This window comes from Hyperolius riggenbachi, chromosome 2 (genome assembly GCF_040937935.1).
Source record: "Hyperolius riggenbachi isolate aHypRig1 chromosome 2, aHypRig1.pri, whole genome shotgun sequence".
In the NCBI taxonomy this organism is placed as follows: domain Eukaryota; kingdom Metazoa; phylum Chordata; class Amphibia; order Anura; family Hyperoliidae; genus Hyperolius; species Hyperolius riggenbachi.
The window spans coordinates 574802712-574827199 of NC_090647.1; the positions used below are offsets into that span (position 1 = coordinate 574802712).

The 24488-nt window shown below is 45.6% G+C and overlaps 1 pseudogene; it reads right to left on the reverse strand.

Moving 5' to 3' along the window:
- LOC137545326 (zinc finger protein 729-like) overlaps positions 1-24488 on the reverse strand; it is a 139640-nt pseudogene that overhangs the window by 35602 nt on the left and 79550 nt on the right.

Here is a 24488-nt window from a genome sequence, read left to right on the forward strand (position 1 = left end):
ACCGGTAACACTAATTCCCCCACTGTGACCAATCTGTGTACAGTAATGTACAGTGACCATTATCAGCTTATTACAGGCCAGTAACACTAACTCCCCCCTACTGAGACCAATCTGTGTACAGTAATGTACAGTGACCATTATCAGCTTATTACAGGCCGGTAACACTAACTCCCCCTACTGTGACCAATCTGTGTACAGTAATGTACAGTGACCATTATCAGCTTATTACAGGCCGGTAACACTAACTCCCACCTACTGTGACCAATCTGTGTACAGTAATGTACAGTGACCATTATCAGCTTATTACAGGCCGGTAACACTAACTCCCCCTACTGTGACCAATCTGTGTACAATAATGTACAGTGACCATTATCAGCTTATTACAGGCCAGTAACACTAACTCCCCCTACTGTGACCAATCTGCGTACAGTAATGTACAGTGACCATTATCAGCTTATTACAGGCCAGTAACACTAAGTCACCCCTACTGTGACCAATCTGTGTACAGTAATGTACAGTGACCATTATCAGCTTATTACAGGCCGGTAACACTAACTCCCCCCCTACTGTGACCAATCTATGTACAGTAATGTACAGTGACCATTATCAGCATATTACAGGCCAGTAACACTAACTCCCCCCTACTGAGACCAATCTGTGTACAGTAATGTACAGTGACCATTATCAGCTTATTACAGGCCGGTAACACTAACTCCCCCCTACTGTGACCAATCTGTGTACAGTAATGTACAGTGACCATTATCAGCATATTACAGGCCGGTAACACTAACTCCCCCCTATTGTGACCAATCTGTGTACAGTAATGTGCAGTGACTATAATCAGCTTATTACAGGCCAGTAACACTAACTCCCCCTACTGTGACCAATCTGTGTACAGTAATGTGCAGTGACTATAATCAGCTTATTACAGGCCGGTAACACTAAGTCACCCCCTACTGTGACCAATCTGTGTACAGTAATGTGCAGTGACTATAATCAGCTTATTACAGGCCGGTAACACTAAGTCACCCCCTACTGTGACCAATCTGTGTACAGTAATGTGCAGTGACCATTATCAGCTTATTACAGGCCGGTAACACTAACTTCCCCTACTGAGACCAATCTGTGTACAGTATTGTACAGTGACCATTATCAGCTTATTACAGACCGGTAACACTAAGTCACCCCTACTGTGACCAATCTGTGTACAGTAATGTACAGTGACCATTATCAGCTTATTACAGACCGGTAACACTAAGTCACCCCTACTGTCACCAATCTGTGTACAGTAATGTACAGTGACAATTATCAGCTTATTACAGGCCGGTAACACTAACTCCCCCCTACTGTGAGCAATCTGTGTACAGTAATGTACAGTGACCATTACCAGCTTATTACAGGCTAGTAACACTAACTCCCCCTACTGTGACCAATCTGTGTACAGTAATGTACAGTGACCATTATCAGCTTATTACAGGCCAGTAACACTAACTCCCCCCTACTGTGACCAATCTGTGTACAGTAATGTACAGTGACCATTATCAGCTTATTACAGACCGGTAACACTAACTCCCCCTACTGTGAGCAGTCTGTGTACAGTAATGTACAGTGACCATTAGCAGCCTATTACAGGCCGGTAACACTAACTCCCCCTACTGTGAGCAATCTGTGTACAGTAATGTACAGTGACCATTATCAGCTTATTACAGGCCGGTAACACTAACTCCCCCCTACTGTGACCAATCTGTGTACAGTAATGTACAGTGACCATTATCAGCTTATTACAGGCCGGTACCACTAACTCTTCCCTACTGTGACCAATCTGTGTACAGTACTGTACAGCGACCATTATCAGCTTATTACAGGCCGGTAACACTAACTCCCACCTACTGTGACCAATCTGTGTACAGTAATGTACAGTGACCATTATCAGCTTATTACAGGCCGGTAACACTAACTCCCCCTACTGTGACCAATCTGTGTACAATAATGTACAGTGACCATTATCAGCTTATTACAGGCCAGTAACACTAACTCCCCCTACTGTGACCAATCTGCGTACAGTAATGTACAGTGACCATTATCAGCTTATTACAGGCCAGTAACACTAAGTCACCCCTACTGTGACCAATCTGTGTACAGTAATGTACAGTGACCATTATCAGCTTATTACAGGCCGGTAACACTAACTCCCCCCTACTGTGACCAATCTATGTACAGTAATGTACAGTGACCATTATCAGCATATTACAGGCCAGTAACACTAACTCCCCCCTACTGAGACCAATCTGTGTACAGTAATGTACAGTGACACTTATCAGCTTATTACAGGCCGGTAACACTAACTCCTCCCTACTGTGACCAATCTGTGTACAGTAATGTACAGTGACCATTATCAGCATATTACAGGCCGGTAACACTAACTCCTCCCTACTGTGACCAATCTGTGTACAGTCATGTACAGTGACCATTATCAGCATATTACAGGCCAGTAACACTAACTCCCCCCTATTGTGACCAATCTGTGTACAATAATGTACAGTGACCATTATCAGCTTATTACAGGCCGGTAACACTAACTCCCCCTACTGTGACCAATCTGTGTACAGTAATGTACAGTGACCATTATCAGCTTATTACAGGCCGGTAACACTAACTCCCCCTACTGTGACCAATCTGTACAGTAATGTACAGTGACCATTATCAGCTTATTACAGGCTAGTAAACGTAACTCCCCCCTACTGTGACCAATCTGTGTACAGTAATGTACAGTGACCATTATCAGCTTATTACAGGCCAGTAACACTAACTCCCCCTACTGTGACCAATCTGTGTACAGTAATGTACAGTGACCATTATCAGCTTATTACAGGCTGGAAACACTAACTCCCCCCTACTGTGACCAATCTGTGTACAATAATGTACAGTGACCATTATCAGCTTATTACAGGCCGGTAACACTAAGTCACCCCTACTGTGACCAATCTGTGTACAATAATGTAAAGTGACCATTATCAGCTTATTACAGGGCGGTAACACTAATTCCCCCACTGTGACCAATCTGTGTACAGTAATGTACAGTGACCATTATCAGCTTATTACAGGCCAGTAACACTAACTCACCCCTACTGAGACCAATCTGTGTACAGTAATGTACAGTGACCATTATCAGCTTATTACAGGCCGGTAACACTAACTCCCCCTACTGTGACCAATCTGTGTACAGTAATGTACAGTGACCATTATCAGCTTATTACAGGCCGGTAACACTAACTCCCACCTACTGTGACCAATCTGTGTACAGTAATGTACAGTGACCATTATCAGCTTATTACAGGCCGGTAACACTAACTCCCCCTACTGTGACCAATCTGTGTACAATAATGTACAGTGACCATTATCAGCTTATTACAGGCCAGTAACACTAACTCCCCCTACTGTGACCAATCTGCGTACAGTAATGTACAGTGACCATTATCAGCTTATTACAGGCCAGTAACACTAAGTCACCCCTACTGTGACCAATCTGTGTACAGTAATGTACAGTGACCATTATCAGCTTATTACAGGCCGGTAACACTAACTCCCCCCTACTGTGACCAATCTATGTACAGTAATGTACAGTGACCATTATCAGCATATTACAGGCCAGTAACACTAACTCCCCCCTACTGAGACCAATCTGTGTACAGTAATGTACAGTGACCATTATCAGCTTATTACAGGCCGGTAACACTAACTCCTCCCTACTGTGACCAATCTGTGTACAGTAATGTACAGTGACCATTATCAGCATATTACAGGCCGGTAACACTAACTCCTCCCTACTGTGACCAATCTGTGTACAGTCATGTACAGTGACCATTATCAGCATATTACAGGCCAGTAACACTAACTCCCCCCTACTGTGACTAATCTGTGTACAGTAATGTGCAGTGACTATAATCAGCTTATTACAGGCCGGTAACACTAAGTCACCCCCTACTGTGACCAATCTGTGTACAGTAATGTGCAGTGACTATAATCAGCTTATTACAGGCCGGTAACACTAAGTCACCCCCTACTGTGACCAATCTGTGTACAGTAATGTGCAGTGACCATTATCAGCTTATTACAGGCCGGTAACACTAACTCCCCCTACTGTGAGCAGTCTGTGTACAGTAATGTACAGTGACCATTATCAGCTTATTACAGGCCGGTAACACTAACTCCCCCTACTGAGACCAATCTGTGTACAGTATTGTACAGTGACCATTATCAGCTTATTACAGACCGGTAACACTAACTCCCCCTACTGTGACCAATCTGTGTACAGTAATGTACAGTGACCATTATCAGCTTATTACAGGCCGGTAACACTAACTCCCCCTACTGAGACCAATCTGTGTACAGTATTGTACAGTGACCATTATCAGCTTATTACAGACCGGTAACACTTAGTCACCCCTACTGTGACCAATCTGTGTACAGTAATGTACAGTGACCATTATCAGCTTATTACAGGCCAGTAACACTAACTCCCCCCTGCTGTGACTGATCTGTGTACAGTAATGTGCAGTGACTATAATCAGCTTATTACAGGCCGGTAACACTAAGTCACCCCCTACTGTGACCAATCTGTGTACAGTAATGTGCAGTGACTATAATCAGCTTATTACAGGCCGGTAACACTAAGTCACCCCCTACTGTGACCAATCTGTGTACAGTAATGTGCAGTGACCATTATCAGCTTATTACAGGCCGGTAACACTAACTCCCCCTACTGTGAGCAGTCTGTGTACAGTAATGTACAGTGACCATTATCAGCTTATTACAGGCCGGTAACACTAACTCCCCCTACTGAGACCAATCTGTGTACAGTATTGTACAGTGACCATTATCAGCTTATTACAGACCGGTAACACTAACTCCCCCTACTGTGACCAATCTGTGTACAGTAATGTACAGTGACCATTATCAGCTTATTACAGGCCGGTAACACTAACTCCCCCTACTGAGACCAATCTGTGTACAGTATTGTACAGTGACCATTATCAGCTTATTACAGACCGGTAACACTTAGTCACCCCTACTGTGACCAATCTGTGTACAGTAATGTACAGTGACCATTATCAGCTTATTACAGGCCAGTAACACTAACTCCCCCCTGCTGTGACTGATCTGTGTACAGTAATGTACTGTGACCATTATCAGCTTATTACAGACCGGTAACACTAACCCCCCCCCCCTCCTATCTGTGCACAGTAATGTACATAGTAGTGATAAGTAGTGATAATGCTATGGCAAAATAAATGGGAGGAGCACTGAAAGGTGAAAATGGCTCTTGGCGTTAAGAGTAAAATGGCCTGTGGTGGGGAGTGGCTAAGATGACAAAAATCTAACAAGTCTACAGAGCATAACCCCGAATCAGGCCAGTCTGTGAGCAGCAATACAGCCACACCAGCAATATCCATCCACATTATCCTATATTACTGCTGATTACTCACCTGTTCTGCCCTCTGTAACATTGTCCTCCTCTTTACTTGTCCTCATCATGCCTCCCTTCTCCATAGACTGCTGATCACTCCTCACATACGTCTCTTCTTCTTCCTCTTTACTTGTCCTCATCATGTCACCCTCCTCCATAGACTGCTGATCACTCCTCACATACGTCTCTTCTTCTTCCTCTTTACTTGTCCTCATCATGTCACCCTCCTCCATAGACTGCTGATCACTCCTCACATATGTCTCTTCTTCTTCCTCTTTACATGTCCTCATCATGCCTCCCTCCTCCATAGTCTGCTGATCACTCCTCACATATGTCTCTTCTTCTTCCTCTTTATATGTCCTCCTCATGTCTCCCTCCTTCATAGTCTGCTGATCACTCCTCACATATGTCTCTTCTTCTTCCTCTTTATATGTCCTCCTCATGTCTCCCTCCTTCATAGTCTGCTGATCACTCCTCACATATGTCTCTTCTTCTTCCTCTTTATATGTCCTCCTCATGTCTCCCTCCTTCATAGTCTGCTGATCACTCCTCACATATGTCTCTTCTTCTTCCTCTTTACATGTCCTCATCATGCCTCCCTCCTTCATAGACTGCTGATCACTCCTCACATATGTCTCTTCTTCTTCCTCTTTACTTGTCCTCATCATGTCTCCCTCCTCCATAGACTGCTGATCACTCCTCACATATGTCTCTTCTTCTTCCTCTTTACTTGTCCTCATCATGTCTCCCTCCTCCATAGACTGCTGATCACTCCTCACATACGTCTCTTCTTCTTCTTTACTTGTCCTCATCATGCCTCCCTCCTCCATAGACTGCTGATCACTCCTCACATACGTCTCTTCTTCTTCCTCTTTACTTGTCATCATCATGTCTCCCTCCTCCATAGACTGCTGATCACTCCTCACATATGTCTCTTCTTCCTCTTTACTTGTCCTCATCATGCCTCCCTCCTCCATAGACTGCTGATCACTCCTCACATATGTCTCTTCTTCTTCCTCTTTACTTGTCCTCATCATGTCTCCCTCCTCCATAGACTGCTGATCACTCCTCACATATGTCTCTTCTTCCTCTTTACTTGTCCTCATCATGCCTCCCTCCTCCATAGACTGCTGATCACTCCTCACATATGTCTCTTCTTCTTCCTCTTTACTTGTCCTCATCATGCCTCCCTCCTCCATAGACTGCTGATCACTCCTCACATATGTCTCTTCTTCTTCCTCTTTACTTGTCCTCATCCTGCCTCCCTCCTCCATAGACTGCTGATCACTCCTCACATACGTCACTTCTTCCTCTTTACTTGTCCTCATCACGCCTCCCTCCTCCATAGACTGCTGATCACTCCTCACATATGTCTCTTCTTCTTCCTCTTTACTTGTCCTAATCATGCCTCCCTCCTCCATAGACTGCTGATCACTCCTCACATATGTCTCTTCTTCTTCCTCTTTATATGTCCTCATCATGCCTCCCTCCTCCATAGACTGCTGATCACTCCTCACATACGTCTCTTCTTCTTCCTTTTTAATTGTCCTCATCATGTCACCCTCCTCCATAGACTGCTGATCACTCCTCACATACGTCTCTTCTTCTTCCTCTTTACTTGTCCTCCTCATGTCACTCTCCTCCATAGACTGCTGATCACTCCTCACATATGTCTCTTCTTCTTCCTCTTTACTTGTCCTCATCATGCCTCCCTCCTCCATAGACTGCTGATCACTCCTCACATATGTCTCTTCTTCTTCCTCTTTACTTGTCCTCATCCTGCCTCCCTCCTCCATAGACTGCTGATCACTCCTCACATATGTCACTTCTTCCTCTTTACTTGTCCTCATCACGCCTCCCTCCTCCATAGACTGCTGATCACTCCTCACATATGTCTCTTCTTCTTCCTCTTTACTTGTCCTAATCATGCCTCCCTCCTCCATAGACTGCTGATCACTCCTCACATATGTCTCTTCTTCTTCCTCTTTATATGTCCTCATCATGTCTCCCTCCTCCATAGACTGCTGATCACTCCTCACATACGTCTCTTCTTCCTTTTTAATTGTCCTCATCATGTCACCCTCCTCCATAGACTGCTGATCACTCCTCACATACGTCTCTTCTTCTTCCTCTTTACTTGTCCTCGTCATGTCACTCTCCTCCATAGACTGCTGATCACTCCTCACATATGTCTCTTCTTCTTCCTCTTTACTTGTCCTCATCATGCCTCCCTCCTCCATAGACTGCTGATCACTCCTCACATATGTCTCTTCTTCTTCCTCTTTACTTGTCCTCATCCTGCCTCCCTCCTCCATAGACTGCTGATCACTCCTCACATACGTCACTTCTTCCTCTTTACTTGTCCTCATCACGCCTCCCTCCTCCATAGACTGCTGATCACTCCTCACATATGTCTCTTCTTCTTCCTCTTTACTTGTCCTAATCATGCCTCCCTCCTCCATAGACTGCTGATCACTCCTCACATATGTCTCTTCTTCTTCCTCTTTACTTGTCCTCATCATGCCTCCCTCCTCCATAGACTGCTGATCACTCCTCACATACGTCACTTCTTCCTCTTTACTTGTCCTCATCATGCCTCCCTCCTCCATAGACTGCTGATCACTCCTCACATATGTCTCTTCTTCTTCCTCTTTACTTGTCCTAATCATGCCTCCCTCCTCCATAGACTGCTGATCACTCCTCACATACGTCTCTTCTTCTTCCTTTTTAATTGTCCTCATCATGTCACCCTCCTCCATAGACTGCTGATCACTCCTCACATACGTCTCTTCTTCTTCCTCTTTACTTGTCCTTCTCATGTCACTCTCCTCCATAGACTGCTGATCACTCCTCACATACATCTCTTCTTCTTCCTTTTTAATTGTCCTCATCATGTCACCCTCCTCCATAGACTGCTGATCACTCTTCATATATGTCTCCTCTTCCTCCTCTTTACTTGTCCTCATCATGTCTCCCTCCTCCATAGACTGCTGATCACTCCTCACATACGTCTCTTCTTCTTCCTCTTTACTTGTCCTCATCATGTATCCCTCCTCTATAGACTGCTGATCACTCCTCACATACGTCTCTTCTTCTTCCTCTTTATAGGTCCTCATCATGTCACCCTCCTCCATAGACTGCTGATCACTCCTCACATATGTCTCTTCTTCTTCCTCTTTACTTGTCCTCATCATGTCTCCCTCCTCCATAGACTGCTGATCACTCCTCACATATGTCTCTTCTTCTTCCTCTTTACTTGTCCTCATCATGTCTCCCTCCTCCATAGACTGCTGATCACTCCTCACATATGTCTCTTCTTCTTCCTCTTTACTTGTCCTCATCATGTATCCCTCCTCTATAGACTGCTGATCACTCCTCACATACGTCTCTTCTTCTTCCTCTTTATAGGTCCTCATCATGTCACCCTCCTCCATAGACTGCTGATCACTCCTCACATATGTCTCTTCTTCTTCCTCTTTACTTGTCCTCATCATGTCTCCCTCCTCCATAGACTGCTGATCACTCCTCACATATGTCTCTTCTTCTTCCTCTTTACTTGTCCTCATCATGTCTCCCTCCTCCATAGACTGCTGATCACTCCTCACATATGTCTCTTCTTCTTCCTCTTTACTTGTCCTCATCATGTCTCCCTCCTCCATAGACTGCTGATCACTCCTCACATACGTCACTTCTTCCTCTTTACTTGTCTTCATCATGTCACCCTCCCCCATAGACTGCTGATCACTCCTCACATATGTCTCTTCTTCTTCCTCTTTACTTGTCCTCATCATGTCACCCTCCTCCATAGACGGCTGATCACTCCTAACATATGTCTCTTCTTCCTCTTTACTTGTCCTCATCATGTCACCCTCCTCCATAGACGGCTGATCACTCCTCACATATGTCTCTTCTTCTTCCTCTTTACTTGTCCTCATCATGTCACCCTCCTCCATAGACTGCTGATCACTCCTCACATATGTCTCTTCTTCTTCCTCTTTACTTGTCCTCCTCATGTCACCCTCCTCCATAGACTGCTGATCACTCCTCACATACGTCTCTTCTTCCTCCTCTTTACTTGTCCTCATCATGCCTCCCTCCTCCATAGACTGCTGATCACTCCTCACATACGTCTCTTCTTCTTCCTCTTTAACAACAGCACTTACATGTATCAGTTCTCCACCCTAAGTGCCCCAAAATGAGAAATAATGTAAGTTGTGATCACAGATAACAGCACATGCAAAAGGAAAATATAATACAGTTCAGAGTCTCTGAAGACCCCCAGTCCCACCTACCTGATAATGGCCGAGGGGGGCGAGATCATCCTGTGGAGAATCCTGGGAATAAAGAGGACCTGTACATCTCTCTGGTGGGTTTCTGTTACTGGATACATCTGTAGGAAACACACACACTGACTGAATACATTGTCTCTATGTGTTTATCAGATGATGGGGGATCTAGGTGGACAATCCTGGGAATAAAGAGGACCTGTACATCTCTCTGGTGGTAGGGCTAGTAGAGACAAAAAAAAACACAGGGACACCGGGAGCCCGATATTGTGTATTACCGTAGCGTAAGATGATCTAATGCAGAAGAAATATACTCACAATTCTGGGTTGCTAACTAGGCAACCACCATCAAAACGTGTGGAGAAGTACCGTCTCCACTCGGCCTTGTCGGTCGCCGCTCCCGGAAAAGAATACTACTATAATGGACTTACAGTAAGTATGACCCCACGTAGTGGGGGTATTAGAAAGTATTAAACACTGTGGGAGGCGCCCCTAAGTCTCATATTATATAGAATATCAATTGAACACAGATAAGCGTAATGCGTCTTACCTGTTATGGAGGCTCGGACACGTATGGATCATATAAATCGAGTTTATTAATAGCACTATGGATTGGACAACGCGTTTCGCGACCACAAGTCGCTTCCTCAGGTCAAATACAGTGCTGTGTAGCGGAGACATACAGCGTGGGCGCCCACGCTGTATGTCTCCGCTACACAGCACTGTATTTGACCTGAGGAAGCGACTTGTGGTCGCGAAACGCGTTGTCCAATCCATAGTGCTATTAATAAACTCGATTTATATGATCCATACGTGTCCGAGCCTCCATAACAGGTAAGACGCATTACGCTTATCTGTGTTCAATTGATATTCTATATAATATGAGACTTAGGGGCGCCTCCCACAGTGTTTAATAATATCTCTCTGGTGGGTTTCTGTTACTGGATACATCTGTAGGAAACACACACAGACTGAATACATTGTCTCTATGTGATTATCAGATGATGGGGGGTCTAGGTGGACCCCAAGTACTGCTCTCTCCTGTACAAGTAATGAAAGTCTCCTCTTACCCGGTGATGTGAGGGGCGGCTGATTCTCCATCATGGCGTCCTTGTAGAGGTCCTGGTGTCCTTCTATATACTGCCCCTCCTCCATGGAGAAATAGATGAGACAATGAGCCTCCTTATAGGAACCTGACACACAGAATGATACAGTTACCACCATACAAATCACTGTCTGTCACTGGATACTGTCCCATAATTCCTGCTAATGCTCAACTTACCCCGACAGCAGATCAGTGAGGATGTTGTGGGCTTCTCGTGTCTCTCAGATATCAGGGGGTGAGGTGGGGGCACCGCGATGGTCACCAGACTTCACAGAAGGGATACTCTGTATGGAGAGACTGAAGGTAAGGTCATGTGACACTCCCAGAATCCTCCTCACCTCTCCAGTCATGTGACACTCCCAGAACCCTCCTCACCTCTCCAGTCACGTCTGCAGGGGGTGTCTATCTGCTTCATGTGACAGACAGGAAGTGCACAGCATGTCCTCTATGCTAAACACTTCCCCACCTATTACCAGTCCTAGGGTTGTGTTTACAAATCCCTAAAGACTCGAATTCGTGATTGAAATGAGGCCTTAATTGCCTCAGCTGGGCGGCTGGGAGAGAGGGGGTTACTTACCCATAAGTCCGATTTCTTCTATGCGTTACAAACGTCTTGCATGCGTGTTATTGGACGCTTTGCAAGACTCACTACTGTGCACTTCCTATTTCAAGTTGGAAGGAGGAAGTGTGCGGTAGTGAGTCTTCCAGGACGCGTGCAAGACGTTTGGAACGCATAGAAGACATTGGACTTATGGGTAAGTAACCCCTTCTCTCCCAGCCGCACAGCTGAGAAAATTAAGCCTTATTTCAATCACGAATTAGAGTCCTTAGGGACTGGTGAGCCCACCTCTGACAAGTCCTCCCCTCCCCCACACCAATACCTGTCCTCCCCTCCCCCACTATGTGCTCCCTTCACCCCAATACCTGCCCTCCCCTCCCCCACTATGTGCTCCTCCCCTCACCCCAATACCTGCCCTCCCCCCCCCCCCCCTCACCCCAATACCTGTCCTCCCCACTATGTGCTCCACCCCCCACGCCAATACCTGCCCTCCCCTCCCCCACTATGTGTTCCTCCCCTCCCCCACTATGTGCTCCTCCCCTCACCCTGTGTTGGCTGCAAATAAAAATATTTTCCCACTTTTTACTTTTAAAATATTATTTATAACTGAGTTATTTTACAAATATAAACTCCTCTCTCACCTCTCAGTCTGCAGCACGAGGAAATCCCTGATTTACTTCCGGTCTGTCATTACTTCCTCTCTGTGGTTCTATTTCCGGTGTCTGCGTTCCAGCTGCTGGAGGTGGGTTTGCCCTCTTGTGGTCAGTCAGCTAACTGCAGCGTCAATTATTACTCATAGGAAGACAGAGCAGCCAGTGAGTATTTAAAGTGGGCCTAAACCCTTGCACAGGACAGAAGGAAACAGAGAACTGCACCCTGTGTGTGTTTAGAGAGTTAAGGCTGTCTATTTCCCCCTCATCTGTCACTTATCACATTCAGGACTATTGTGAGCTATGATGTTAGCTACTCATAATTAAAACATCATAATGGTAATTGAAGCTCCTCTGAGGACAGTCAGTGACATGACTATGTACTCTGTGATGTGCTGCAGAAGATGTCAGTGCTATATAAATACATAATAATAATATGGGAGGACATTAGACTATGACTATGATAGGATTAGAGTGTGAGCTCCTCTGAGGACAGTCAGTGACATGACTATGTACTCTGTAATGTGCTGCAGAGGATGTCAGTGCTATATAAATACATAATAATAATATGGTAGGACATTAGACTATAACTATGGTAGGATTAGATTGTGAGCTCTGGGGACAGTCAGTGACATGACTATGTACTCTGTATTGTGCTGCAGAAGATGTCAGTGCTATATAAATACATAATAATAATATGGTAGGACATTACACTATGACGATGGTAGGATTAGAGAGTGAGCTCCTCTGAGGACAGTCAGTGACATGACTATGTACTCTGTAATGTGCTGCAGGAGATGTCAGTGCTATATAAATACATAATAATAATATGGTAGGACATTAGACTATGACTATGGTAGGATTAGATTGTGAACTCTGAGGACTGTCAGTGACATGACTATGTACTCTGTACAGTGCTGCAGAAGATGTCAGTGCTTTATGAATACATAATAATAATAATACGGTAGGGCATTAGACTATGACTATGGTAGGATTAGATTGTGAGCTCCTCTGAGGACAGTTAGTGACATGTAAACAGGACACACAAAATGAGGCCAGCGATCGGGACTGAAGCAACTAACCCCCAATTGCTCTACAATACCTTCCAGCAATATGATCAGACACTTTCCAGTCCCGATAGAATAGCATCTAGAGCTGAAGCTGCCTCGTTTCTTATTGATATTTCCCCCCCACCTCTCGGATGAGTCTAGAGAACAGCTAAACGCCGAGGTGTCAGATGAGGAAATGGCTGCAGCTATTAATAATGAGAAGCTGGGAGAGCACCTGGTCCTGTTATCCTGACGCCCAAATATTATACACAATTTCCTCCCCCCTCCCCCCAAACTCTATAACTATACCTGGAGGTCATCCTGTACTCCCTGAATTTCCAGCCGGTCATGTCACGGTGATATCTAAGGACAGCGAGGACCCCTCTCCCCGACTAACTATCCACCAATCTCTCTCCAAATCTCCACTACAAGCTTCTCACCTCAATAATGGCAGCCAGTGTCCATAAATGTATAAACCCGCTTATACATAAACATCAGGTGGGCTTTGTGCCCTTCAGGCAGTCCCACAATAGCCATAAAATGATAGACATTATTCACCATGCTATAAAGCATTCTGGCCAACTGGCAGTATTAGCCCTGGACACTGAGAAGGCTTCTGTCAGCCTGAATTGGCCTTATATGGACTCTGCAGGTCAGAGATTCCGGGTACATTGTGACTTCTTGAATGCTATTGGGGTGCTCTATTCCTCTTCTGCCACTATGAAGCCTCCTACCTCTTGCCCAATGCCGCCCTCCATTGCCAGGGGCACTAGGCAGGGATGTCCACTATCCCCAGCTATTTCTGCCTTAGCAATGCAGCCCCTGGCAGTTGCTATTCGCAGGACAGCAAGGGTTACTCTATTGGTAGCGCTGAATATAAATTATCCCTGTTTGCTGAGGATCTAGCTTTAATAGTAACTTACCCGCAGGTTACCCTTCCTCATTTGTTACACTCATGCTCTAGTGTTGGGACTTAATCCTGGCCAAGTCACAAGTATTATTTTGTAACTTTCCTGCAGGCCAGGCTTGCATATTTCTTCTGCTTTTGGTGTGCAGTATAGGCCTTGCTTTATTAAATACTTAGGGGTAAGAGCAGCAACTCCTATGACACTCTACACAGCTAACTATGCCCCTGTGTTCTCTACCCTGATTACACTATTGTCTGATGGCATCTCCACTCTATCTCCTGGCTGAGAAGTATTTACGTTTGCATGGAATAGGAGAAGACCGCGCATGTCTCTCCAATATCTCATCTCAGGAAGCAGTGATGGCAAATTCTATATCTGCATGTAAAGAGTCAAGAGATTCAAGCACTTTATTGTCATTGTGTAACACAACTTTCATGACAGCCGCACAGTGCACATAGGGATAGTAACAAAGGGAGAAATAGAGGAATTATACAAGTATGCCAGGTAGTTCAAATATTTAAACAATTTGTACACCATGTTCATTATCTCAGGAGAGTTAATCAATTTTATGGTAGAACGGAAAAAGCTGGTTTTCAGTCTGTTTGTGTGTAATGCGGAGTGATATAAAATGCCTGCCTAATGGAAGAAGCTCAAACAAGGCATTTCTGGGGTGAGTGTTGTCCTTGATGATGTTTTGACCCTTCTCATACAGAGAGTCTTATACAAGAGTTCCAGTGATGGTAGTTCAGTGCTGATAATGGCTTCTGCTGTTCTAACAACTCGCTGCAGGGCTTCTCTGGCAACCTTGGTGCAGCTGCTGTACCAAGCCGTCATGCAATTGGTCAGAACGCTTTCTATAGTGCATCTGTAGAGATTAACCAGCAGCTTCTGTGGGAGGTTAGCGCTCCTTAGTTTTCTCAGAAAGTAGAGGCGTTGTTGTGCTTTGCCAGTTACAGATAAAGCATTGTCAGCCCAGGACAGGTTCTCTGCGATGGTGACGCCCAAAACTTACAGCTGGAAATTCTCTCTACAGCCTCTGCATTGATCATTAGCGGTATGTGAGTGGTCTTTTTGGGGTCCTAAAGTCCAGAATAACTTCTTTTGTATTTAAAATCAGGTTATTAAAGAGACACAAAAGCAAAATAATAATAATGATATAATGAATTGTATGTGTAGTACGGATAATTACTAAAATATTAGTAGCAAAAAAAATAAATTGAATATTTTTATTTTCAGTTATACAGATTTTTTTTTTATAACATTGCATCATTCTCTAATATGTGCAGTTTACACACTACTCAGCATTGTAAATGATTTTACAGAGCAGGCTAGTGAACTTTTGACCTGCCCTGAACTGCTCTCTGCAATAGAAAACTCGGTACAAGCTTCAGAAGACAGAGCTCTCTGCGACTTTGAAAGTCGTGCAGCTCAATGGCTCTTATGCATAGATAACAACCGGAGGTTCTTAACTCTTGCTGTACTGGAAACCATATTAGACTTATGTCTCTGCTCCTAATGTTTTATTTCTTAGCTGAACTACATACATATATATATATATATATATATATATATATATATATATATATATATCATCATTTTTTTTCGCTTCAGTGTCTCTTTAATGCTGCACCATGCAGTCAGGTTCCTAACTTCTTCTCTGTATGCAGCTTCCTCATTGTCTGATATAAGCCCAATGACGGTCGTATCATCTGCAAACTTAACAATTATGTTTGAGTTATGGAAAAACTGGCATTCATGGGTGAAAAGTGAGTAGAGGAGAGGACTTAGTACACAGCCCTATGGCACGCCAGTGCTCAGTGTGGAGAGGACTTACTACACAGCCCTGTGGCACGCCAGTGCTCAGTGTGGAGAGGACTTACTACACAGCCCTGTGGCACGCCAGTGCTCAGCGTGGAGAGGACTTAGTACACAGCCCTGTGGCACGCCAGTGCTCAGCGTGGAGAGGACTTAGTACACAGCCCTGTGGCACGCCAGTGCTCAGTGTGGAGAGGACTTAGTACACAGCCCTGTGGCACGCCAGTGCTCAGTGTGGAGAGGACTTAGTACACAGCCCTGTGGCACGCCAGTGCTCAGTGTGGAGAGGACTTACTACACAGCCCTGTGGCACGCCAGTGCTCAGTGTGGAGAGGACTTACTACACAGCCCTGTGGCACGCCAGTGCTCAGTGTGGAGAGGACTTACTACACAGCCCTGTGGCACGCCAGTGCTCAGGGTGAGAGTGGAGGATGTGTGTTTTCCTAACCTGACAGATGTAAGGAGGGCTTGGATGGTCTCCGTGCATTGAACGACATCCCTGGCTATAATTACTAGGTAATTCCCAGCAGAGTTGGTCCAGGGATTTATCGGACTGCCACCTGGAATCGCTGTGATGCCACCCGCCAACCCCATCTTACTATGCCGCTGTTCAGGTCTCATCCACTAGGGGCTTCTGGAGGCAACTGCACTGTGAGCAAAGCAACCGTTTAAAGGGACACCTAAGCAATACAAAAAAATGAGTTCTACTCACCTGGGGCTTCTACCAGCCCCCTGCAGCCATCCTGTGCCCTCGCAGTCTCGCTCGGGTCCTCCTGTCCCCGCTATTGCGGACAGGAACGTGAAGAAGCAGACGCATGGTCAGACCTGTTGGTCCTGTCGCTGAAAGTGAAAGTAGCTGCTGGCATGGGACAGGAGGACCAGATCATGACTGCGAGGGCAGAGGATAGCTGCAGGGGGCTGGTAGAAGCCCCAGGTGAGTAGAACACATTTTTGTATGGCTTAAAGAGAGACTGAAGTCTCTCAAAATTCAGGTTTATATTTTAAAAATCTCTTTAATATCAATGCCCTAACTCCATCCTCGCAGCTGCACACTAACTAATTCCCCCCAAATTCCCCCCGGGGCACATTGCGGGGAGCGCTTCCGTGAAGAGGCAGAGCTTTTGGCTGCAGCTCTGCCTCTACATGCATCCATCAGAGCGGATTGCTGCCTCTCCGGGCTCCTCTCAGTCTTCTTTCACTGAGAGGGGCGGGGGAGAGGTGGAGATATGCGCGGATTGACGCACATGGAGGCAGAGCTGCAGCTGAAAGCTCTGCCTCCCTGGGTAGCAAAATCCACAACCAAGAAAGTCGTGGATTGTTGCTGGGGAGTTTGGGGTGATTTAGTTAGTGTTCAGCCACGGCGGGGATGCAGCGTTTTACTTGGGGCAATGATGTTAAAGAGATTTTTTAAGTAAAAACCTGAATTCGATGAGACTTCAGAGTCTCTTTACGCATCCCTTTAAGGTTGGATGATGTGACCACACATGATACACGAGGTGAAGAGAAGATAAACAATGCGGTAGTGCGTCTCTTCTGAGGACAGAGCTCTAGCAGGGATCAGAAATAAGCAGGTAATAAGGGAAAACACTGGAATGAATAAATCACTGGGTTTATTAGGAAACTATACACAAATATACAGGAAAATGGTGACGTATATCTAGCACTTGGACAGAGGATTGGCTGTACAATAAGCAGAAGAGAGAAAATAATGGGAATGTCTGAAAAGCTGAAAATACCGTGTTTGGCCAATAAGCGGCAAAGTCTTGGCTGCATAGTGCAAAGTACGGTGTATTGGCCAGTGTCCGGCTGGCGTGTCGGTAGATGGAATTCCACAAACAGATGATAGACAAGGACCCCCGAGGTCTGTTGTACCAGATTTCTTAAAGAGAACCCGAGGCGAGGTTCTAATAATGAATTCCCCATACAGAGACTGGGTCTGCTTATAGAGCCCAGCCTCTGTTGCTATTTAGATTCCCCCTAACGTCCCCCTGCGCTCAGCGAGACCCTATATAATTCACAGCCGCGCTGCCGACACTGAGCGTGTCAGCAGCGGCTGTGTTTACCATTGTAATGCCAGTCTCCGCTCTCCCCCACCTCCTGCATCGCTCCGGTCCCCGCCCACGTCCCTTCCCTCCACGCTGATTGGAGGCAAGGGACGTGGGCGGGGACCGGAGCGATGTAGGAGGCGGGGGGAGCAGCCGAGACTGACATTACAAAGGTAAACACAGCCGCACAGCACAGCTGTGAATTATAGGGTCTCACTGAGCGCAGGGGGACGTTAGGGGGAACCTAAATAGCAACAGAGGCTGGGCTCTATAAGCAGACCCAGCCTCTGTATCGGGATTTCATTGTTAGAACCTCGCCTCGGGTTCTCTTTAAAGAGCTCATCCTGTGGGGCCGGGGGGGGGGGGGGGGGTAAGAGGCACCCTGTATAAAACGAGCCAGGCACCTTCTACTGACCACATATGCTATTGCTCCGTTGTTATTGCCTGAAGAAGCGGGATCAAACCTGCGAAACGCGCTGCATATTTGGAGTTCATAAATAAAATATATTGACTGTCATTACTACAGTTGTTGTGTGTCTACTTGGAGGAGGTAAGTCCACCACTACCTCCTCTATTTACCAAGAATTTGGTTTTTAAGCTCTTTTAGCTTCCTTTTATCCTTTTGGCGCCTCTGTTCTCCTGCATAATATTGAGGCCACCCTGGGTGGAGGGTTGAACCCCCTTTTTTCTCATCTACAGAGAGTGACTTCTTATTCCTGAGTGGGGTCAGGAAAATCTCCCCACCTGCCTTTACAGTGGTTGCCTAATGGTAACTCTGCTTTGTGAGTAATAATAGTTACTCGATCTCGTAACCATTTACCAGTACATATTATACTATTGGGGCTCTTGGTGTTCCTTGTTTTTACCTTTCAGAAATGAGGAAATCTGGCAGAACATCTGTATGGCTGATCTCTCTGTGCACATCAGTCCTATCAATAAATGGATTGCACATTTACATTCAGTAAGGTGTCATGAATCCACACATATGAAACATGAGTATTAAACTGTAAAGTCTATCGTAGAGTCCTCTCTCAGCCTCCTCGTTACCCGTCTTTGGCTTACCTTGGGCACATGAGAGCTTATGAGGGGGGCCCATGTGGAGGGAGGGATGATGTCATACCCCCTCCCCACAGAGGCACCTATACCTGCTACCTATACTGGGGAATTTATACCTGCTACCTAAAGTGTGGGTACCTACTAGCTATATTGGGGCACCTATACTGGCTGCAGCTATATCTGGCTACTTGTACTGGCTGCACCTATTCCGGCCTACCTATACTGGCTGCACCTATATCTGGCTACCTGGACTTGTGGCACCTATACCTGGCTAGCTATACTGGCAAAACCTATATTTGGCTACCTGGACTGGGGGAACCTTCCAGGCTACCTACACTGTCTGCACCTACAGTATATCTGGCTGCTGGACTGGCCGTACCTATTCCAGGCTACCAATACTGGCTGCACCTATATCTGGCTACCTGTACTGGCTGCACCTATATCTGGCTACCTGTACTGGCTGCACCTATATCTGGCTACCTGGACTTGTGGCACCTATACCTGGCTAGCTATACTGGCAAAACCTATATTTGGCTACCTGGACTGGGGGAACCTTCCAGGCTACCTACACTGTCTGCACCTACAGTATATCTGGCTGCTGGACTGGCCGTACCTATTCCAGGCTACCAATACTGGCTGCACCTATATCTGGCTACCTGTACTGGCCGCACCTATATCTGGCTACTTGTACTGGCGGCACCTATATCTGGCTACCTATACTGGCTGCAGCTATATCTGGCTACCTATACTGGCTGCAGCTATATCTGGCTACCTGTACTGGCTGCACCTATTCCAGGACAGGAAAAGTGGGATAGCAATACATACTGTATCTGGTATCATTGGATTCAGCAGGATCGGGGCTTTTACAAACAGTAACATTTTTGTCAGTAAATGTAATTCTCCTTTGAAAAAAACAAAACACAACAGAAAAATATTTTGTTTTTTATTGCACTTTTTTTTAACATATTTCACTCAAAAATGTTATATCTCCCGAAAAAGTTCAAAATTTTGTTTCAGTGTTTAAGCCCAATTCAGTACGGAAAAAACAATATATAATACAGTGGCTTGCAAAAGTATTCGGCCCCCTTTAAGTTTTCCACATTTTGTCACATTACTGCCACAAACATGCATCAATTGTATTGGAATTCCACATGAAAGACCAACACAAAGTGGTGTACATGTGAGAAGTGGAACGAAAATCATACATCATTCCAAACATTTTTTACAAATTAATAACTGCAAAGTGGGGTGTGCGTAATTATTCAGCCCCCTTTGATCTGAGTGCAGTCAGTTATTATTATTATTATTTAACATTTATATAGCGCCGACATCTTACGCAGCGCTGTACAGAGAATATAGTGTTGTCACTAACTGTCCCTCAGAGGAGCTCACAATCTAGTCCCTACCATAGTCATATGTCTATGTATGCATCGTGTAGTGCAGGGGTCCCCAACCTTTTTGAGCCCGGGGCCCACTGTCCCGACCAAAACTTTCTCCAGCCCCCCCGCTATACCACAGTATAGCAAGTACAGTTAGCGCAGTATAGCTAGTACAGTTAGCCCACTATAGCAAGTACAGTTAGCCCAGTATAGCAAGTATAGTTACCACAGTATAGCAAGTATAGTTACCACAGTATAGCAAGTACAGTTACCCCAGTATAGCCAGTAGTTACCCCAGTAGAGCAAGTACAGTTAGCCCAGTATAGCAAATACAGTTAGCCCAGTATAGCAAGTACAGTTAGCCCAGTATAGCAGTATAGCAAGTACAGTTAGCCCAGTATAGCAAGCACAGTTATATATATATATACACACACACACATATGTATATGTGTGTGGGGTGTGTGATCCTTACTAAGTAAGTAAGTAAGTAAGGCTTACTTGATTGCTATATGTCAGGCTCGTGCAGGCTTTCAGCGGCAGGCTCTCAGTGGGCTCTCAGCGGCAGGCTCTCAGCGGCAGGCTCTGACCTCCTCTCTCTCTAATGGCGCCCAAATGCTGCGCTCTGTATACACTGCGACTATGTCGCTGTGTGAAATACATGCAGCCATTCATTGATTGGCCTGTATAATAGGGGGGCGGGACTGGAGCCTGAAGGGGGAATGATGATTGGTGCACTGATGGAGGAGGCGTGACTGGCACCTCCGATATTGCTATTGGCCGCCGCTTGAGAAGGGGGTGATTGGCCACATGGAGGCATGACATAGGCCTCCGAGAGGAATCCCCACTGATGCAGGAGGCGGGTCTGGCGCCTCCGATAATAGCTTCGTCGCCGCCATCGCTTAAGGGGGTGATTGGCCACACATAGTGAGGGGGCGGGACTTGAAACGTAGTACGCGTACGCCCACTGCTTCGGTCGCACAGAGTGAGGGGGGCGGGCCTGGAGACTGGTCTAGTATGATGCGCCCGCCCTCCCGCCGCGGCTGCCCTTAGAATTAGAAGTGTAATGTTGTTAATCTGCCAAAAGTGAGTCTGAAGCCGCGGCCCACCATGAAATGTCCTGCGGACCACTAGTGGGCTGCGGCCCACAGGTTGGGGACACTGTAGTGTATTTATTGTAGTCTAGGGCCAATTTTAGGGGGAAGCCAATTAACTTATCTGTATGTTTTTGGGATGTGGGAAGAACCCGGAGCGCCCGGAGGAAACCCACGCAGAGACGGGGAGAACATACAAACTCCTTGCAGATAGTGCCCTGGCTGGGATTCGAACCGAGGACCCAGCGCTGCAAGGCAAGAGCGCTAACCACTACGCCACCGTGCTGCCCACTTGCCTATAGACATTGCTTGATGAGTGCTAATGACTAAATAGAGTGCACCTGTGTGTAATCTAATGTCAGTACAAATACAGCTGCTCTGTGAGGGCCTCAGAGGTTGTCTAAGAGAATATTGGGAGCAACAACACTATGAAGTTCAAAGAACACACCAGACAGGTCAGGTATAAAGTTATTGAGAAATGTAAAGCAGGCTTAGGCTAGAAAAAGATTTCCAAAGCCTTGAACATCCCACGGAGCACTGTTCAAGCGATCATTCAGAAATGGAAGGAGTATGGCACAACTGTACACCTACCAAGACAAGGCCATCCACCTAAACTCACAGGCCGAACAAGGAGAGCGCTGATCAGAAATGCAGGCAAGAGGCCCATGGTGACTCTGGACGAGCTGCAGAGATCTACAGCTCAGGTGGGGGAATCTGTCCATAGGACAACTATTAGTCATGCACTGCACAAAGTTGGCCTTTATGGAAGAGTGGCAAGAAGAAAGGCATTGTTAACAGAAAGCATAAGAAGTCCCGTTTGCAGTTTGCCACAAGCCATGTGGGGGACACAGCAACCATGTGGAAGAAGGTGCTCTGGTCAGATGAGACCAAAATGGAACTTTTTGGCCAAAATGCAAAATGCTACGTGTGGCAGAAAACTAACACTGCACATCACTCTGAACACACCATCCCCACTGTCAAATATGGTGGTGGCAGCATCATGCTCTGGGGGTGCTTCTCTTCAGCAGGGACAGGAAAGCTGGTCAGAGTTGATGGGAAGATGGGTGGAGCCAAATACAGGGCAATCCTGGAAGAAAACCTCTTGGAGACTGCAAAAGACTTGAGACTGGGGTGGAAGTTCACCTTCCAGTAGGACAATGACCCTAAACATAAAGCAAGGGCAACAATGGAATGGTTTTAAACAAAACATATTCCTTTGTTAGAATGGCTCAGTAAAAGTCCAGATCTAAATCCAATCGAAAATCTGTGGCAAGATCTGAAAACTGCTGTTCACAAACTCTGTCCATCTAATTTGACTGAGCTGGAGCTGTTTTGCAAAGAAGAATGGGCAAGGATTTCAGTCTCTAGATGTGCAAAGCTGGTAGAGACATACCCTAAAAGACTGGCAGCTGTAATTGCAGCAAAAGGTGGTTCTACAAAGTATTGACTCAAGGGGCTGGATAATTACGCACACCCCACTTTGCAGTTATTTATTCGTAAAAAATGTTTGGAATCATGTATGATTTTCGTTCCACCTCTCACGTGTACACCACTTTGTATTGGTCTTTCACGTGGAATTCCAATAAAATTGATTCATGTTTGTGGCAGTAATGTGACAAAATGTGGAAAACTTCAAGGGGGATGAATACTTTTGCAAGCCACTGTACTTTATGTAAGTAGAGCAAGCGTTTATATATGTTTTTTTTTTTCTGAGATAGTATGGCTGACAGCTGCTCTTTAACCACTTCCCAACTGAGGGGTTTTACCCCTTGAGTACCAGAGCAATTTTCACCTTTTAGCGCTCCTTCCATTCATTCGTCTATAACTTCATCATTACTTATCGCAATGAAATGAACTATATCTTGTTTTTTTCGCCACCAATTAGGCTTTCTTTAGGTGGGACATTATGCCAAGAATTATTTTACTCTAAATGTGTTTTAATGGGAAAATAGGAAGAAATGTGGGAAAAAATGTATTATTTTTCAGTTTTCGGCCTTTATAGTTTTTAAATAATGCATGCTACTGTAATTAAAATGTACTGTAAATGAAATGTATTTGCCCATTTATCCCGGTTATAAAACCGTTTAAATTATGTCCCTATCACAATGTTTGGCGCCAACATTTTAATTGGAAATAAAGGTGCATTTTTTCAGTTCTGCCTCCATCCCTAATTACAAGCCCATAGTTTATAGAGTAACAGTGTTGTACTAGGAGGCTGGGAAAGTTTCTTTTTTCACAATGATCACGCTGCTCATCGGAGAAGCAGAAGATCATTGTGGGGCTTAGATCAACGTACGGGAATGGATTTTCCCGTTCATGGATCTCCGGGCGAGCGGCCGGCGGCGTGTTTACGAGCGGGAGTGCGCGCTAGAGCGGATTTCTCCGTCCCTGGTGGTGAAAGGATGGAAAAAGGGATGGAGAAATCTGTACGCGTGGGGGTAAAGTGGTTAATAGACCAAGTGATTAGTAACCGCAGGATGCAGCTGGTGGTGACTGAGCAATCTCAATGAGTTCCAATGAAGCCATCTGGAGGCCAAACAGGAAACTGCAATTCTTTGTGGTGGCAGGAACACGCCACCTGCTGGTGAATGGTGGAGGCTCAGGATGATGTAAAGTCCCCAGAGCCCTCTGCTGGTGAAGAAATTAATGTCCAGGGAAGTCCAAGTTAATACCACCCCCATCAGGCAGGAAATGGCAGAACATAGTGGTAGGATAGTTATGAAGGATGAGTGTGTGTGGTGGGGGTGGTTAGGGTTAGGCATCGGGGGGAGGGTTCTGTGAGAGAGTAGGATTGGGTTAAGGTTTAGAAAAATAACGGTAATTTACTAATGGTTTACTATCATTATCACCACAGTAAATATTTATCGGTTTCAGTTAGTGTCCAATTCAGGACGGTATTTCTTGTTTACACTCATATCGGCTTCACCTGACGCACATTTTGCATGCAGCAACTCAGTCTGACAATAGCATACCCCTCACTGAACCTCTCACGGAATTACAGCCATAAAACACTTTACTGGCAGTGAACTGGGCTTCTGAGAGCAGCAGATAGACAAAAAGGTTAACAGTTCCTATATT